Here is a 19593-nt window from a genome sequence, read left to right on the forward strand (position 1 = left end):
CCATGGCTTATGGCCCATAACCCTTTTCTCCTGGTGGTGCTATGGGGCACAAGAGAACAGAAAAGCAGTTACATCCAGCCTGGTCTCACTGGAAGGTTTTCTTGGTCAGAATAACCAAGAATGGCTAATTGCTCTAATCATCATGTCCTGATAAGGCATATGAGTCACCTCGCTCAGATCTTCCATGCCCTCTGGGAAATTGAGGCGCTGGGTAGGGAGAAGGATGGGAGCTGTAGTACCCCCATTGTTGCTACCTCCCTGATGCAGCCTGTGAGGCCATGTAGTAGTCTGGTTTTCCTCCCCTAATGTCCCCACCCCATCACACCATCTCACAAATTCATCAGCCTCTGGAAACCTGATGGAAGAAGTTTGATGAAGAACTTTGTTCTCACAAAACAAGCTCTGTGGGTGTGTTTCACTTTGTCGTGCCTGTTTTAAAGCATTTTGCAGTTCCGACTCATCTGATACCCAGCTGTTTTGCATAAGGTGTGAGCTCTTCAGGGATGTTTGCTGTTGGCCTGACTTTCCTGTCACTGAATTCAGGGAGAATATGAATGGCCGCTTTCCTAAGCCTCCCACACTTCTGAAAGTACACAAAAGAAGGAATATTCTGAGCTTGATAGATACACTTGAGTTGTCTCCGCTGCATATATTCAGTGAGATCAGCAGTACTGAGTAGCTGTTCAGTTCCTCTTCACCTTCCTTATATGGGTTGATTTAAGATGCAGCCACGCTAGTAAAATGAACCCAACAGAAAAGCCTCTAATGTAATTCAGAAGTGGAATGCTGATTTTTTTGCAATTAAGCCATAGACACACATTTAATAAAGAGTGCAGTAGTTGCCGGGACGGGTAGGAAGACTCTTAATAAGTAACATACCTAAGAAACCATCAGGAGGAAAGTGCAAATATAGCACTCGGCAGCAACATAACTGCTCGTCAAACTGCACTTGAGGCCCCCAAGTTATGTCCTCACCTGTGCAAAGAGCAAAACACACATTCCTCTCTCCAAATAACATCTGTTTCAGACGGAAAACAAATCATCTGGGAACAAGAGGTCTCCGTGGCAGTGGGGCACCGTGACTCTGTAACAGGAGCTGCCTAAAAGGGCAAACACCCTTAGACAGCCCTGCAAGAGTCAGGGAAATGCCACTGTCACCTCAACTGCAGCATCCAGAAACCCAATGATAGTAGACACTGTAGGATGGTGCATAGGTCACACTCATGACCATGATAAAGAAGGATGACAGCTATTTCCCTCCTAACTGTATTTGGTTTTTCTTCCTTTATTCTTGACCTGTTTAGCATGTCAACGGGACAGAACCCATCCACGTCACAAACATTTCCTCACTTTCCTCTTTTGGTTTTTACACTGCCTTGCTGACAAAAATGAGAAGTTTGGCTCAGCAGAAGCGTAAATATATGTCTTTCCTCCTTTTAACAAGTGGTGTAACTTGCCTGTAGCCTGAGTCTCCATGCCCACTGACAAAGTTCTCCCATTCAGTCAACGAGGCACTGCAAGACACTCAAAAACCTCAGCCCCAGCTCTGTTCAGCCAGATTTGCCAGTCTGCTTCCTTCTGCCTAGGAAAATTCTGTCGGCATTTCTCCAAGTCTTGCAAGTTGCCTTGAGGATACGCCATCAACTGAGGCTGCATGACTGATCAATTCCTCCCTCTCCTCCCATCTTCCATTTTCCAGCTTAATCTTTTCAGCTGATGAATAAAACAACAACAACCAAACAAAAAACTTAACAATTTTTTAAATTCCTATGGCAATAGATAGATTACATAGATTACATAGATATCTGTTACTTAGATAGATAGATTACAGTCAATTAGGAGAAACTGCTATTGATCAAGGCTGTTTCAGAAGTATGCTTGCTTTCTGCAATCAAGCTTACAATACAATTTGCCATGCGTTCAGCATCTATTTCAATTAAAATGAGAGGGAAGGAAATGCCACTTACTTTAAATAAAAAGCTTTCAAGCTATCCTTGCCGGCTGCTTTGAGGATCTAGGACAGATCAAAGCTGCTTTGAGCATTCATCCATTCTGCTTCAAACATGATAGTGCATTGTCCATAGAAAAAATTAAAGCAGTGTAAGATATCAAAGCAGCAAGTACATTTTGGGTTTCCAAGCAGTGATCTCAAAACTGGTGAAGTCTGCCAGAAGTCTGCCAGAATAGTAACAGAAAAGGAGTAACAGTAATGCCCTCCAATGCAGAGACCAAGACATTGGCAACCACAGGCACCACACCAGAATTTGCTCTTAAATTAATCAAGAGCTGACTTAATAACAGTGAGGTCATCAGTATGGATCAAAAGTCTTAGTCAATACCAGCTTCTCAAAACTGACTGAAATCAGTCAGTTATAAAGAAGTTAGAAATTGAGGCTTACTCTAAACCTAATCCCTTTGCTAATTAGGACTTTTTTTCTAACTTCCAGCCCAAAGGCATTCACAAGAAACGTATCCATTTCATCCTTGTTTTGACATTGTCCTTTGAATAATGTGTCTCTCTTTTGCTGTTCGCTGCTTGTTCCTTACATAATGGCAGATAGTCATCACATCTCCTTTCAGCTTTTTGCCAAGTTTAGCAAACCAGACTTTTTGGCACTCCACTTGCGTGATAGTTCATCTTTCTCCTGAATGTCCAGATCTGCTTTTCTCTCTGCCTGTTCCAGTCTGAATGTGTCTCTCAAGTAAAAGTAACTCTTCACAATAATCTCATAGTAGTCCCACCAAGTTGCTGCACTGTTCCTTTCACTTTCATCTCTGCTGTTCCTCTGCTGTGTCTTCTCAATACTTCTTCCTCCTGTCTTTCTGCTTTCTTGTGTTTGCACTTCCTCCTATCACTTCTCATTCCCACTTGAACCGCTTTTGGTTCTGTTTCTTTTCTTTACTGCTGCTTTTCTCATTGAAGGCCAAAATAAGTGAGAAGAGTGTCAGGTCCCCCTTTCCAAACCCATTGATTGAATGTGCTGAAGACTAAGCAGCCTGCAGGGAATAGGATTTCTTGGGCTGTTGGTTAGCTTGAATGGAGCTGTCTGATTCAGCCTGTTGAGCCTCTGAGCACAATTTCTTACTGCACAGCTCCACTGTTGCTCTTCCTCTCTCAAAATGTACTTGAAGGACTTTTGTATCAACATGTCTAGAGTATGGGCAAGACCTAATTTAGGAGGTGGGAGAAGCAGACTTCACTGTCAGAGGTGGTTTCATTCCCCTAAAATACATTTTACAGGACAACAGGTTGTGATGCTTCATAACTGGTTTTCCTTCCATCTGTTGAAATTGGAACTGCCATCATGGTGGAGTTTTGTTTGTTTGTTTGGACGTAACCTGTGTCAGCACAGAAAGAAATGTCTTAACTTGAAGTTCAAACTGAACTTCTGATTAAACTCCATTCTTTTTATGAAGGAGGTGCCTATTCTTATTTGCTATGGCTGTACCTTAGAGATGGGGCAAACTCCAGATCTCGTCAATGAAGAGGATAAAGAAGGTTTTAATGAGAGATGAAACCCTTTTGTCATGCTGAGGCATGAGATTAACTGGTTGCTAGCATGTTCCACACCACAGGGATGCTGTATTTATTTTTGTGTGCTAGATGCTGTAGCAAGGATAGTTAACAAATAAATAAATGAGTTGAGGTTGAATCCTTAAAGGAATTTCAACTGGAACAAAAACTAATGTGAAAGTTGAGACTCTAACAACCTTGACAGTGTCACTTTAAATTACACTTAATAAATACCATGAAGCTGAAGTGTTCTGTGATTATGCATATATTTGTAACAAACGGTTGCACAAATATTTGGCTCCTACCGATGAACTAAATGGTATGACATTTGCCTGGGAAAATTAATTACTTTAACATGTGTTGTATAAAATATGAGATAATCATGTAATCTATGTGTATACTGTAGGGTGTTGCTGAGTGACTAAGTTATTACCAAAGGAAATTTATGAGAAATAAACAAGAAATACTCAGAAAGAGGCTGTAAATGTCATGTTATGCTCAAGGGCCTTTTGCGGCTGAATAATTTTTATGTGGATGAGGAGAACAGGATCATGCAGTGAAAAGTCAAGTTGGAACGAGTTAATCTTTGTATTTGCACGTAATTTCATCGGTATTTAATGTAGCTATGATGTTTCTGTTTCAGATTGCAGGGTCAGTTCGTAATGAAGATGACAAAATCAAATCAGACTAAACTTAGTGATCCAGCATGGCCTGAGCACCAAATTTTAAACTGTCTATGTAAAAAAAGAGAAGCTGCCTGTTAAGAAAATGGGGAATAAAGCAGTCCTGATAGTCAAATCATGGCTGCTGGCTTGGGCAAAATCTTACTGCCTAATTTATGTGACTTTTTGGAAGGGTGAAGTAATCTCCCTTGGAGGTCTTGCCTGTGAAGAGGCACTTCTCTGTGCAACTGTCAAGTCTCACAAGCAGAGAAGGTTCAACGACCGCCAGAGCTCTGCCCTCCCCGCCCATTAGGATCCTCCACAGACTCTACATGAAACTGCGCACATGAGGAAGAAATGGAAAGCAGTGAACTGAAGAAATATGAACCGGCGAGGGAAAAGCAGCTACGTACATTTTTTCTCAGAGAAAATGTGTAGAGCGCAATGGACCTGATGTCTAAACAGTAGTAATATGGTAAATAAATCACACCCATTACATTTGTATTCTTTCCCCTAACTAAAGAAACTCAGATAGATGAGACTCTTTTGTGAGCAGCTAGTAGAATAATTTAAAAAACGCAGAGCTGATTGGCTGGGGGGGGGCAGGCTGTGTGTCCCCAACTATTCCAGCAGTTATGAAGAATGTGTTGAACTAGGGCACAGCCTGCTCGGTGAATGTGTCTCTGGCATTTTGTCATGAAGAAATACAGAAATCAGGTTCCCAAGTGGTGATCCTGGACTAAGTTCCTACAACAGGAGAGGAACAGCTGGGGAGTGTGAAGGTGGAGGACAATGTCGATGAGAGAGTTACAGGATTTGTAAGCCTCAGGGGATGAAGGAAGGATAACATAAACCTGAAGGTAAAGGACTTGACGGCAGCAGACTTTAATGAACACAGAAGATATTCGCAGTGAAATTCCTCTGGGAATCAAACCTATGGAACAAAAGAAGTCCAGAAAGAGTTGATGGTTCATTAAAAAGCGACAATAACAAAAACAAAAAATCATCTAAAGGACAGTAGGAGTAGAATCACAAAATATCCCAGTGTGTAGAAAGAATAGAAAATGGAGTTAAGAGGTATCTGTGAAATCACAAGCTCTTCAGTGATCTCAAGTGCAAGAAGGGAGTGTATAGAACATAGAAACTAGGTCAAATATCTAAAAATGAATGTTAAAAAAACCCTCAGCATGAGCATATATAGACAGAATCAGAAAGTCTAAGGCAAAAAATAAAATACTTCTATTCTTTCCCTATACTAATAAGGCGTTTTAAGGGCATTTTTGATAGTAACAAAAAGGGAAAACAAGGGAAGAATTACCCTATGGGGTGATAGGCAGATGATGCTGAGAAGCTCAGAGAGCTTAATGCCTTTTTGGAAGAAGAGTAGAAGAGGATGAACATAGTGCTTCTGTTGAAAGTAGGTGCAGGGAATTGTGGATCCAAGGAGTTAGAAATAATCACCATCCTGTAACTCCTGAGAAAAGAATAAACCAAGTGATTTGTACTTTCATGAATTTTTAAAATGAGAAGTGGCTCGATATACAGAATCATAGAATCATTTGGTTGGAAAAGACCTTTGAGTCCAACCATACCTGTCCACTACTAAACCATATGCCTGAATAGCACATCTACCTGTCTTCTGAATACTTCCAGGGATGGTGGCACAACCACCTCCCTGGGCAGCCTGTGCCAGTGCCTGATAACCCTTTCAGTAAAGACATTTTTCGTGATGTCTAATCTAAACCTCGCCCGGTGCAACTTGAGCCTATTTCCTCTCATCCTATCACCTGTCACCTGGGAGAAGAGACCAACATCCACCTTGCTACACCCTCCTTTCAAGTAGTTGTAGAGAGCAGTAAGGTCTCCCCTCAGCCTCCTTTTCTCCAAGCTAAACAACTCCAGTTCCCTCAGCTGCTTCTCGTAAGACTTGTTCTCCACCCCCTTCACCAGTTTTGTTGCTCTTCTCTGGATGTGCTCCAGGAGCTCACTGTCCTTCTTGAGTGAGGGGCCCAAAACCATTCTCCAAATGCACCAAGTTTTAGGCACTGTAGATACAACAGAAACAAAATGAGCCACAAACAAGGGGGAGGGGGGATGTACGTGTGTGCGCATATCGCTGGGGGTTTTGGGGGGACTGGGCAGGCCTACCACTAATACGTTCAGTGGGGGTTTTCAAACAGAGGCAGACTGTGAGATCCCCTCTGGTTCCCACTGCCAGTGGTTATGCAGCTGCCTAAACTGAGGACTGTGCAGTCTGTAATAGCTGTAAAGTGCAGGGAGCACCAGAGCTGAAGGGGGCTGGGGGAGAGAGGGAAGCAAGTGGTGGGTGCAGCCTTTCAGTGCTCTCGCAGCTGAGAGCAGTTATGGGCCTTTTAAAGAAGAGGATGCACAGCAAGGAGAGGAGGATGCAGGGAGTGCTTGGAGGCCAGTGGGGCCATTTGCTGCATGGTTTTGTGTATCCCATGCTTTTGAGCTGAATGGCAGGAAAAAGTGTGGCCAAGGAGAAGATTGGCAGACAAAAGGGAGCCATCCTTCCCAGTGCTGACAGCATCTCACTGTGCTTCTGCATCCCGGATGCTTGGTTCAATGCCTTAAGAGCACAAAATGTGAGGAAAGATGCTGTGTGTAAGAAAGCCGAAGGTTTAAAATATCTCTCTGGAGGTGTGATGTTTTGACTGTATTTAATGGCCATAGTGGATAAGATAACACAAAAAGCAATCCAGTTACAACAGAAAAATACTCTAGTGGTAAGGATGATGAAAAAAAAAAGTGTCACACCCCTACTGAGCAGAGCATCCTCACCCCTTTGAGTTCTTGTAACAAAAGATTAGAAAGATTTTTGCTAGATATGGCTTAGGTACAGCTGGTCCACACCAGGGTCAATGAGGTGTTTGTGTAGGCTCTTTCAGCACCGTTTTTCGCACAGGATATTATGATGTGTATCTGCAGTAATGTCCTGTCAAGGAACCCTACTGGAAAGGTGAGGAAATTGGGGCCTTTCACTCACAGCAATCCGGCTCATCATTTGCTCCGAGATACAGATTCTGGCTTGTCCCTGTGGTCTGTTTTCCTCCTGCATGGCCAGCAACTGTATACTTGCTTGGAAATGGCTAAGGAGATCACAAGGACCAATCCAGCAGGTGGGACATTTTGTCTGTGGAGGTAGCCATGCCAGATGCTTGGGGGAGAAATGCAGAAACTGTGTGAGTGGGTAACCAGTGGATAAACTGCTCGCTGGTGGAAGCAGAGCAAATATGACTATTCAGCATTAAGAAGTTAGATAATCTGAAGCACTGCTCCCCAAGCCCTGAGACTGCTTGTGTTTGAATCTTTGCTAGCGTAACTGTTGGTGATCTCATCAGCTGTGGAGTGGATGACATTTTTTTAATACTGTGAGTCTGTCAAGGCAATGAAGCTTCAACCCCTCTTTGAGCGGAACACCCCTCCTCTCTCATTCTCTGCCTCTCAGAGTCACTGATGGGTTTTGATATCTTACTAGAAAAAAGTCAGCAGAAGTGTGAGGTCTACCTGCTCTTGACTTTCTACTCTATACTTTGTATTGTTCCCTGTGTAAATCAAACAGCTTCCTCAGTCTTAATTTGTGGTGGTTTTTTCCCCCTAGTTTCCCTAACAATTGTCTTTGGCCATGCCTTACATTTCTGTAGAGAAAGGTCTAATGTTCACCTCTATTTTAATGGAAGAAAGAACCCAGCTTGTTCTGAAGGATGGTGGAGAACAGTAACTTACCATGAGATGCTTGAAGTGCCTCCTAGGAAAGGGCCCAAAGCTTGCTCTTGTCTGCACAGGAATCTCAGCAAGAATAAGTTCTTCAAGCTAAATAGGATATTTTTAGTAGATCGCTGTAGAGTGTTAGGCTGACCAAAAACAAATGCAGTATTCCAGGTAAACCACTAAACCTTAATGACGCTGTAATGTCATAACATTGAGTATATTTTTCATCTCATTCCTTATGTACCTCAACATCTTGTTTGTGATTTGACAGCTGGTTTACACTGAGCTTCCAGGTGAATATCCCAGTCTTTCCCTAACCTTGTTGTCTGTGATTTAGGACCAAGTCCTGTGCAGAGTGCTTCAGGCTAGTTCTTCTGCTGGACATGATTTTGCTTTATGGAGTACCAATGTGGTTTTCTCATCCCATTGCCCACATGCTCAGGCTGGAGAAAACTTTTGGGAATTCTTTTCTCTCCATTGGCTCAGCTTAACCTAAATAACATTGTGCCACCTTCAAATGTTGCTTCCCCACCTCTTTTCTAGATCACAAAGAGATACTGCAAATGCCACTTGTCATGTTGTACAATCCATTGGCATTATAATATTAGTACAGGATGTAAAAAAAAAAAAAAAGACTGAAAAACATTCCAGTACAGAGACAGGAGATGCCAGGATTAAAGCTTCTTATGTACTTGTGATCTAAATCCCTCTGTACAGCAGTATAAGTTTTAGTCACCAGTATGCAGATGATTTTTTAGAGAACTCCTTCTCTTTTAAGAAGCAGTATAGATTATAAACTAGATGGATTATTTTTCTGTCCAAGGATGCAGTCTTAGGCTAAATGTACTTTCACTATGTGGGCACAGAGAAAATGCAGCACGTAGTACATTTTCACCATTTATGAGCCATGCTGGCTGGACAGACAACATAGAAGGGACTTCAAGGTGCCGTAAATGTTTTTTTCCTGGACTTCAGTTTTTTCTGTTTTAAGAAGAGGGGAGAGAGGCCATTTTTCTAAGACCTAGACTTTTAGAACATGTTTAGATGAGTGAAACTGCCTTGCTCTTTAATAAAGTAGGAGCATATTAATTGTGTTCTGTGCCTGCTTCATCACAGCCATAGATTTGTGATTCATGGTGTTTGGTAGCCACCACAGCTAAACTACAATGATCAGCCCAGATACTGGACAGTTTTCAGTAAAATACAAGAACACAACCCAGATTTAATTTTTAATTTACAGATTAGTAAATTAAAATGTACGTTCTTTGTGAAGTAAAATACTTTATAAATGTTTCTTTGGAACAGACTCTTTTTGATTGTCTGGTGCTCAAGGAAAACAAGGTGTGAAAAGGTAGTCAGTTTGAGATTAATATTATGTATTCCTAAATGACATCAAGACTGTCACTACTACCATGAAGTAAATGAGTAATATCCCTAATCAAAAGCCTTTTTTTGCCAATAATCAAATTCTGCAAAGTTTGATTATTTTTTGATTGTTTGCAATGGTGAATTTTGCTAATATTTTTTTGCCAATAATTTTTGCAAAAGCAGTTCCACTATATACTCAGCAGTGCAACTGCACTGACATGAGGGAATTGCCTCAACTGATGACCTGAAAAATGTGCCCCACGATGTGGCAAATAACACAGAAGGAGAAGCACATTTGTGTTTTTTTACCGAATGGTGAAATTACAGTGTTGAAGTTACAAGGCTTAAATTTAGCCTGCCGTATGTTTTCCCCCTTTCACATCCTGTCCAGTCACTTGTTCTAGGTGAGTTATTTCTCACCTAGAATCTACAAGCTATCTTGCAACAGGTGACACAGTACCTAGTACGTTTGGCCAGAGGATAACTTGTTTTCTGCAGGGGGAAGGGATCAGCACAGAGGTGAGGTTGGGGAACAGAGATCCCATCAGGCTGACCCCAGCTGGCAACAAGCATTGCCAACAGCAAATATTGAAGTAATCATAGGATCACAGGGTAACTCAGTTTGGAAGGGCCCTTGGGGCCTTCAGAGAAGTATGAACTCTGAAATCAACCCATGTTGCTTATGGCTTGAGAAAGACAGGACCTGGAAAACTCCAATGATGGAGCCTGCACAACATTTTTTGGCAACCTGATCCGCTTTGAGCTTGTCCTCATGAGGAACAAGTTCCTTCTTATGACCAGTCTGAACCTCTCTTGTTTCAGTGTATGCTTCGTGGTTTCCATCCTGCCGTGCACCCCTGTGAGGAGCCCTTCTCCCTCATGTCAGTGATCTCCCTGTAGGTGTGGGAAGGCAGATGCTACATTGCTCTAAAGCCTTCTCTCTTCATCAGCTGTCTCAAGCAGGACAGGCAAATGCCAAGAAGCAGCAATCTGCATACTGCGATCATTGCCACTTTCTGTTTTATTAGAATAGCTGGACTCTGTTGATAGGAGTCAATGAAATTCCTATCCCAAGGATATAAGTAAATTCATGATTAACCAAGCAGTCTTTTTCCTAGAAGTTATATTGAAATAAAGTAACAGACCGTTGGGTGCACGTACAGCTCCTTGCTAGCAAGGGGTTTGTTTGTATGGAGCCCCAGGTATTCTATGTGCAGATATGTCCATCACCATCCATTGGTCTTCTCCAGGGTAGATGTAGCAGGAGACTTTCTCAGCGCACAGACCTCCAGAGATGGATACTCCAACAGAGAAGCCCGTTCCTCTGCCTTTGTTCCTGAAGTACCTACCAGGCTTCTGACAAAGTTCTGTTTTCAGGTGATTGCTGTCTCATGCTTTTCTCCAGTGCTGTGAGTCTCCTAACAAGAAGCATGTATACAACTGAGGCAAAAATGGCCCAGGCTGGTTTGTGGTCCTAGAGAGATGGGTTAACATCTACACATAAAAGATCCCACGCACAATCCCCTTTTACCTCCTGCCTTCCCTCACCAGGATTTATTCACCCTAGCACAATCTCAGAACTGAGAGAGTAGAGAGACTGATTGCTCTGTTATTTCTATAGTCAGAAAAGTAAGCACTCCAACTTTGTTGTTTCCAGCAGAGAGATCAACAGGCCTAAATTCTCTTCTGCACCTGTAAACAGCTGGGGAAGGCTGACCTTTCAACTGTAGCCCTACTACTTTTCTTCTGGATTCCTCACCCAGCAGTTTGGCAGATTTAATGAATTTTGCTTTGGGAAAAAATCAGATTTACTGAAATGGTTAACAACTTTATTAAATGTTAAACATGCAGCTGTATAAAATAAGTAAAGTTAATGTAGCTGTAAATAAGTGCCAAAATTCGGCATAACCGGATTAATACCATGAATTATGATAACATCCATTGAAACAGAATGATGCAATATCAACTGCATTTGCAGTTTGTGCTGATCTGGAAAAAAAAAAAATGTACCTGGCAAGACTGTCACCAGAGTATTACTGAGAGTTCTTTCTGTTGTGTAATTTTTTTAAGAACCAGAACTATTTTCTTGTCAATTGGAAATTAAACCAGTGAGACTCAATTAATATGTGACACCATTCCCTTTGAGTAAAAACATGACTCAGAAGCAGTTCATAAAGAAGACAAGCTCTTGCTTAGTTTAGCTACATGACCTGCTTAGTTCTCAAAGGGATCCATCAAACTGAAATTAGGCAGTAAAAAAAAATCATTATAAATAAATTCAGGAACTAACAGATCCTGGGATCCCTCTGTTAATTTATATAGCTTTGCAATCACATTTCACTTTTTTTTTGTCAAGTTTCTCTCTTGGGTGAGTTGTCTAATCACAACTTTCCAGTCTACACACTGGGTGACAATTCGTGCATAGCGTGATGCCAGGCCATTATCAAGAAAAACAGGTTGCATTTTGTCCTGTGCTACCACTGACCACAGTTTTCTATGTTTTGAGTGTTTGGTAAGCCATGGTGAGGATTATTATAGTGGCACCAGCCATTGAAAGCATGAAGATTTTTGCAGGGCCAAGCTGCCAGCAAGACCTGAGCAAACAAAGTATCCACCTTTCAGGTCACAACATATCAGCTCAAGGTCCTGGGAAGAGCATCATTTCACGTGCTCTGTGGTTGTTCTTCCCATGACTCCTTTCCCAGCTACGAGACTCCTCAGGGTGCAATGTTTGCTTTTGTTTGCTCTGTTTCACTGCAAATTATTTACAGGATGTGTGAGTAACTATTACGATATCTGTAAAAACAATGGAACCTCCTTTTAAAAAGAACATTTCAGCCTCAGAAGCTTTGCATTTTGTTAGAAGATAGGTTGGAAGTCAGTTGCATGTTTTGAAACAGGAGCTCTGTAGAGGTGAGGGTGAGACTCCCAGCGGCGGAGACAATCTGGATCTCTCAGGCTGTGATTCAGTTGCCTAAACAGAGGCACCCCACCCCATGTGAAACACCTTACAGTATCCAAGTCATCCATATAGAGTTGGTAGAGATGATGCAAAACTCCATATGGATGGCTTGGGTATCCTGAAGCATCCCAAGTGCGCTGGACCCCCTGTTCCCACACCTGAGTCCTGCCCCCTTCATTGTCCCACCAGAGATGAAGTGGCACCCAGAGCTACAACATCCTGGACAAATAATAGCACACATGCAGGGATGGCACTTTTTACTAAAGTAGTCCATTGCATGAAATTTTGAGTGCTTAAGAGGGCAAAACGCCTGAAGAACTTCATTATGCCTCTACAAATCCGTTAGCAACACTAGGCTACCTGAAAAGCATCTCACTGCATTAGATTAGCACATCCCAAAGTCACAGGAATTCACAGCTGGAAGGGACACCCTCCCAACCCTTGCTGTCTCATGCACTGAGACAGGGCTGAGCACTTCTGAACCATCAGTGCTGGATGTTTCCATAATCTTCTCCTCGAGAAGTTGAAGAAAACACCCCTGGGTTATGTCGTCCAGTGCTGCATGACTGTCGTCATTAGGAGGTTTTCTCTATTGCCTAGCCTAAATCTTCTTTACTTCAGTTTAAGCTGATTTCTTCTTGTCCTTCTTCTGATGGACGTGATGAGCAGTTGATCATAATCCTCTTTATAACAACCTTGTACATACTGGAAGACGGCAAGACAGATTTTCTGAGAACTTAGTTTTGGCCTTAAAATAACCCTTCCAAATTATTTTGCTATTGTACCACTTGCCCACATAATAGGCAGTTTTCATAAAAGAAAGAGACAGGAAAGATCATTTGATAACCATCTCTATCCCTCTGCAAAGACAGGTTTTAGTCCTTGGAGAGGCGACCTGTCAGACATTACACTGATACTCTTATTTATCAGTGTCATGTGTAATCTGTAAATCCTTCTAGTGAGATAACGGTTTTCAATTTTGTTCCAACAAAAATGTTTGGATAATTTAACTGACTGGTGCCTCTGATCCCTTATTGAACTTGCAGTGGTCTAAGTGACTAGTTGCTGAGCCAAGGAAAGCTATATTGGGTTATTCGGATCGTAACACAATAGACTTCACACTTCTTACAAAGCTGGGTATTAAGAAAAGCAGTGCAGATAATCAACAAAATCAAAATACACTGATTTTAGAAATCACTCAGGAGCTTTTTCTCAGCCTTGTAGGACCAGTGCTATCACTTTAGCTGCTCGTGTTTGTCTCCTGGTGCAAGCCTTGGGCTGCGCGTGTCCACATCTCCTAGTCTTTTCAGAAAGAAATCTCTTGCACAAAACTTGATTTGCCTTGTCTGAATAATGAACCTTCTCTGAAACCCAGAATCAATTGTCACTGCTGTTCACCTGTGAGAAGTGCTGACAGCCTTTGAAAAGCAATGCAAAACTTGTGGGTGCCTCACACTACTGCTTCAGTTTAGATTATGGAGCTGGGAAGATCAGGTCCATAACTGCTTGTTATCGTGAAGGGGATTGGTTTCAGGAAGAAGCAAGGAGAAAAAAGACTGTGTCTCTACTAACACTGAGCAGGTTGGAAGAAACTCAAACCCAAAATTGAGAATAATACATATTGTACAAGAATGACATCACTTTTAGTCATTTGTAGAAACACTTATGGTCAAATTTCACTCAGAAAACACCAATTTTAACATGTAATATAGCTCCTTGATGGTGTGACACGATAGCAAGGAAGAACAAAAGTGATTGCTGACAGTGGTGGGCACTGCCTTGTCACCCCCAAGTCAATAGGAACTGTCACCCCCAAGTCAATAGGAATAGCAATGCCTATCCATCATGTGACCTGAGGAGCAAAGCATGTTTTTGTAGGTTTGGTCGTCATTCCCGAAGTGCCCATATGATAACAGGGCAGTGCAGTGCTGTACCCCGCTATCTCTGTAACCTCCCCTAGAGAGCTCAGCTGCCTGTGTATCGACCCAAGGACCCAAGGCCCAGCTCTGATACAGCACAGCTGTGTAACCTTGAGTCAAGCTGCTGAGAAGAAGCCGTGAGAAAGTCAGCACACAGATAAGAAAAGTAAAATCACGGTTTTGCTGACATAGGATTGTTTTAGAGCTCAAGGATTCAGGAGGGAAAACACCTGCAAGAAAAGATATTGCATGCTTTAAAAAAAAAAAAAAAAAGGACAGTGAGGCTGCTGGGGGATGATCAGAAGTTAGGGGATGGTTGGGTCAGTGTAGTTGGTGTTACCTCCCAATGCATGGGAATGACCGGCTTTTCAGAATGCCCTCCCAATGCATGGGAATGACCGGCTTTTCAGAATGCCCATTGTTCCTTGTGGAAAAGGTGTGTAAGCCTGCTTTGAGCCAGGACTTGGATTGAAGAAGGTCCAGAAGCCTCTCCCAGACTGAGGGATTCTGCTTCATGGCCATGACGGGCTTTTCAATATGCCCATTTTTCCTGACATGTGGCCATGTCCCGTCTCAGCAGCACATCATGGAAAAGCTGAGGAAAAGCTTTTGACACCTTGAGGTGAAGCAAGGATGCAAGTGGGTCACACTTGCTGGATCAGTCACAAACCCTATGAACACAGTGCCTGCCTAGACATACACACACAGAGCCACTTGCTGGGTCACTACCAGGTTTTCTGGCCTTCAATGGGCTAATTCCAGAAATATTTTTCCCAAGTCCTGCAATTCGGTCAAAGATGAGTTTGGACATCCAAACCCACGCTGCAGCTGCCAAGCAGAGCAGAGGCTGTGTTGGAGGATGAGCTTGTGTCCATCAGGAGCTGAGGAGGAGGGAAGATTCTTCACAGATGGAAGTAGGACATGGGGACTGCCCAAGATCCCAGGCTTGGGTGGCCATGCCCTCATGCATCCCAGCAGGGTTGGCCTTGGCAGCTCTTTTGCCTCTGCAGCGCAGCTGCACAGTGATCCCATGAGGCTCCCCAGCCTTGTGCACGTGTCCGAACCACACAAGATTTGCAAGTACCTAATGAGGGCCTGTCAGCCACCCTGAAGTGGTGACACTCATTCAGGATGTGAGCAAGCACAAGTTCTGCAGCAGGAACTTCTCGTGGCAGGCGCTATGTAAGTGAACCACTGGTCAAGGTGGTTGCTGTAAATGGGGAAGATGTGAAGGATGCCTTTGTGTCCTTGGATGCTCCCTTTGTTTTCCCAGTGGCGTTGGTTATTCTGACACAGTCTGTTGCTCCCACAACTCTTACCTCATTTATTTCCTTCTGCCAACCCAGTCAGAGCAGTGCTGCTGGTGCTGGGCACAAAGGAAACACTCCGCAGAGTATCATTGCCCCGCTTCGGCTGACACATTCTGGCACGTGATTCATCCTGCCAGCCAGAGATAGACTGGTTTATTCAACCGCTTTCTGCAGAGGCTGCTTCCCTCAAGAGCCTTAGGTTTTTCCAGCCCCTTTCCTGAAAGGATATCTCCTTCTTTTCACTCAAGCAGAAGTCCTCCTGGTGTTTCCTTAGAAAGACACTACATTCGGCTCAAGGAGAAGGCAAATTAAATACTCTCCAGAGCTCATGACTTTCTTCATACAAGGTCTCACTTCTTCAATCCCTCTTCATCTCTGGAGGTGCTGGGTGATGTTTGGAGCCCTGCAGGCAGCACTGACCCAACCTTGGAGCCAGTACTCGGAAGAGGACTATGGGAGAAGGAGCTTTGGGCAGCTTCTTCAGGGAGCTACTGCCCAGTGCAGACCCTTGTCTTGGTCCCCATTTGAGCTGCGGTGCAGCCCTGCCTGGCCACAGGCCCCACTCATCCTGTCCCACCCGCATCCCTGACCCAGAGGGTTGTCTGATATCTGGGACTGGGTCTGCCCTGGTGCCCTCAACTGTTCCTGGCTGGGAGTGGGATGGGGCCAGGGGCCCTACCCTGCTGACCCCTCCAAAGGGAGCCTCCACTGCCCTCGTCCCTGGGGATAAATGTGATAACAGGATCTTGCTCCCCTGAACAACTGAGGTTTTTACCAGCTCACAGTACCAAATGGAGAAGTTTGCCTGATATTGTCATTTACTGCTTCATCTGTGAGATCAAGTCTTAATAGATACCAGGCAGCCCACCAAGGGCTGCGGTGAGCACGTCAGTGTCGGGAAAAGCTTTGGCTAGAGCTCACAGAATTAAAACAAAACAACCCAGAAAGCTTCCCAGGTTGGTAGTTTCAGCTGTGGCATTTCTCAGATGCCTGAGCAGAGTGACCGGGCAGTTGGGTAGCCTCTACAAGGCACAGGCCACTACAGTGTTAAAAAAGTGGTGTTAATGTATCCATAACCACCTGGGCTTGGACAGCAGTTAAACTCTTTCCTTAAGGAATCACATCCCTACCTAAAATAATATTGTGGAGACCAGATGAGGGGAGGTGTGTGGAGGTAAAACACACAGAAAATTGGTATTCCTCTCCTTTCTTATTCAAACTGCAGATGATTAACTGTGTAGTTCATGTATTAACAGATCTTTGCAAAAGGTTAGCAGTTTCCTCCTCTGTATTGCATACTAATGTAGAGAAAAGCAACATTTGAAAGTGTAGAAACATTATAAACGTTTTGGACAGCTAAATCATGGGTGTGACATTGCCAAGACCTCTTCTCATGTTGACAAGAAAGGATTTGTACTGAGGAATTCTATTAATAGAGATTATTTGCATAAATCTTCTGTGCACCAGACTCCAAATCATTTGTATTATATGTACTTCTCCTGCGGTATGTATGTTAAAATGATGTATTTTTAATAATATATTCATGTTGCCACTTACAAATATACATAGCCATGACTCACCAGTATTTAGTTTCTTCTGCAGAAGTGAAATCAAGATTACAGGTCTGTAAATCCCAGGATTTCAGTACTCCCTCTAGTTTTTTAGTGTAAACTTCATTAAACTCTCACCAGTGCCCAATAATTCCATTTCCAGTAAGTTATCGCAACGGCTCCACAAAGGCTTTCCAGCATCTCCCTCTCCTTTTGCAATCCTAGGATGTGATTTTTCACCCCAGTCTGGGTGCGCTGACGACTTTTAATAGTACTAATTGCCTTATTATCCACTCCAGTGCAAAAGTAAAACCTTTCAACATTTTCCTTCCTTCCCTGAGGAAAACAAATCCCAGTTCCTGGGATATTGCCTTCTGCTGCCTCTGTGATTACTGAGGCAAGGAATTCCTTTAGGCCCTTTGCCTTGTCAACCTCATCTGTCATCAACTTTCCATTCCTGTTTCTCTCTCAGTGCTTCCTAATCACTTTGCATCTTCCATTATTTTGTGTTATTTTTTTCCTCTTCCTTTTTTTATTTGCAATGTCAATCTTCATCACATATTCTATTCCTTATTTTCTATCAATGTACTTTTTCACGTCAGGCTCTGTGATACTCACCTTGCTCCAGTTTACTATTTTTGAATTACTGTAGGAGTGCCTATTAACAAAAAAAAAAAAGCATTTTTTTCTGGCTGTCCCATATTTGAGAATCTGCTGCAACAAGTTTGAGCAAATGACACACACACACACAAATTCATATATATCACAGAATTGTAGAGTGGTTTGGGCTGGAAAGGACCTTGAAGATCATCCAGTTCCAACACCCTGCCACGGTCAGGGACACCTTCCACTCGGTCAGGTTGCTCAAAATTTCATCCAACCTGGCCTTGAACATCTCCAGAGATGGGGCATCCATGACTTCTCTGGGCAATCTGTGCCAGTGCCTCACCACCTTCACAGGAAAAAAAAAATTCTTCCTAATATCTAACCTAAATCTCCCCTCTTTCAGCTTAAAACTGTCACCCATCGTCCTATCACTACTCATCTACCAGAGATTCTTAGTTTTCTAAGATTAAGTCTAATATCACAAAACCATTTGGCAGGTCTCTAACCTTTCCAATGCTGATATAATAAATTAATTGGCCTTTCTTTTTTTTTTTTTTTATAAAAAAAGGAAAGAAGCTGGAATTAATTCCAGTACCATATACCCTCAGCATCTATTTTTCCTGCCCTGTGAATAAACAAAGGAGAAGAACATTTATGATGTATGTTGATATGTGCAAGAGTACAAAGCTAAATCCAGAAGAAAGACTGAGTGTCTGAGTGGGATAGCACCTTCCTTCCACAGTCCCATAGATGTGCTACTTGGATGGTATCACTGGAGCCTTCTGCTCACAGCAGGGTGGCTGGTCGTCAGCACTGGGTCAGGTCAGCTGTGGCTTTGTTCAGCCAGATCTTGTAACCCCGGAGGACAGAGAGCCCTCTGACCTGTCCCAGTGCTGCACTACCCTCCTGGTGAAAGAGCTTTCCCTGATGTCCAGTGTGACCCTCCCAAGCTGCAACTTACGGCTGCTGCTCCTTGTTGGGGAAGGTTTGGCTCCATGATCTTTGTAACTCCAAGCAGTTTTAGGCAGCCTTGTATTGCCCCTCAGCCTCTTCTTTCCCAGGCTGAACAACCTCAGCCTTCTCCTCGTAGGTCCTATGCTTTAGGCTTCTAATCAGCTTAGGTATGTTTTTCTGGACCCTTTCCTATTTCTCTACATCTCTCTTGAACTGCTGTGCCCCAAAATGCTGACAGTATTCCTGGTGCGGTCTCACCACTCTGAGTGCAGACAGATTAGATCACAACTTTCCATAACTGATGACCATGGTCCTCCTAGTGTACTACAGTATGCAATTCTCTCCATCTGCAGTGAGTACAGTATTAGTTCAAATTCAGTTTGGGGTCCACCATAGTGTCCATGCCTTTTCCAAGAGTCTTCTGCAAGAATCCTCTGAGAGATTGCTCTGTGCAATGCTCAACTTCTCCAGCTTTGCCTTTGATACAAAGCTCTACAGTTTAATGTGCCAAATGCTTCTCCTAATTTGGTGTCATCCACATATTTGTTAAGGGGATGTATACTGGCCTGTCACACAGATCTTTGATGAAGACATTGAACCATCTCTGTCCCAAAGAATTCATGGCTGCCCTATCCCTGGAGGTGCTCAAGGCCAGGTTGGATGAAGCTTTGAGCAACCTGCTCAAAGTGGAAGCGTCCCTGCCCATGGCAGAGGGCGTGGAACTGGACAATCTTTAAGTATCGCTTCCAGCCCAAACCATTCCATGATTCTATGAATATTCATAAAGCAGCAGTCCCTGATGTACTCCTGTTGGTACCACTGCCAGCTGGACTCCAAGAAGAGTTTCTTCACTATGAGAGTTGTGAGGCACCGGAACGGGTTGCCCAGGGAAGCTGTGGATGTCCCATTCCTGGAGGTGTTCAAGGCCAGGTAGGATGGGGCCTTCGGCAGCCTGGTCTAGTGGGATGTGCCCCTGCCCATCACAGGGGGGCTGGAACTGGATCATCTTTAAGGTC

This window comes from Cuculus canorus, chromosome 1 (assembly GCF_017976375.1).
Source record: "Cuculus canorus isolate bCucCan1 chromosome 1, bCucCan1.pri, whole genome shotgun sequence".
In the NCBI taxonomy this organism is placed as follows: domain Eukaryota; kingdom Metazoa; phylum Chordata; class Aves; order Cuculiformes; family Cuculidae; genus Cuculus; species Cuculus canorus.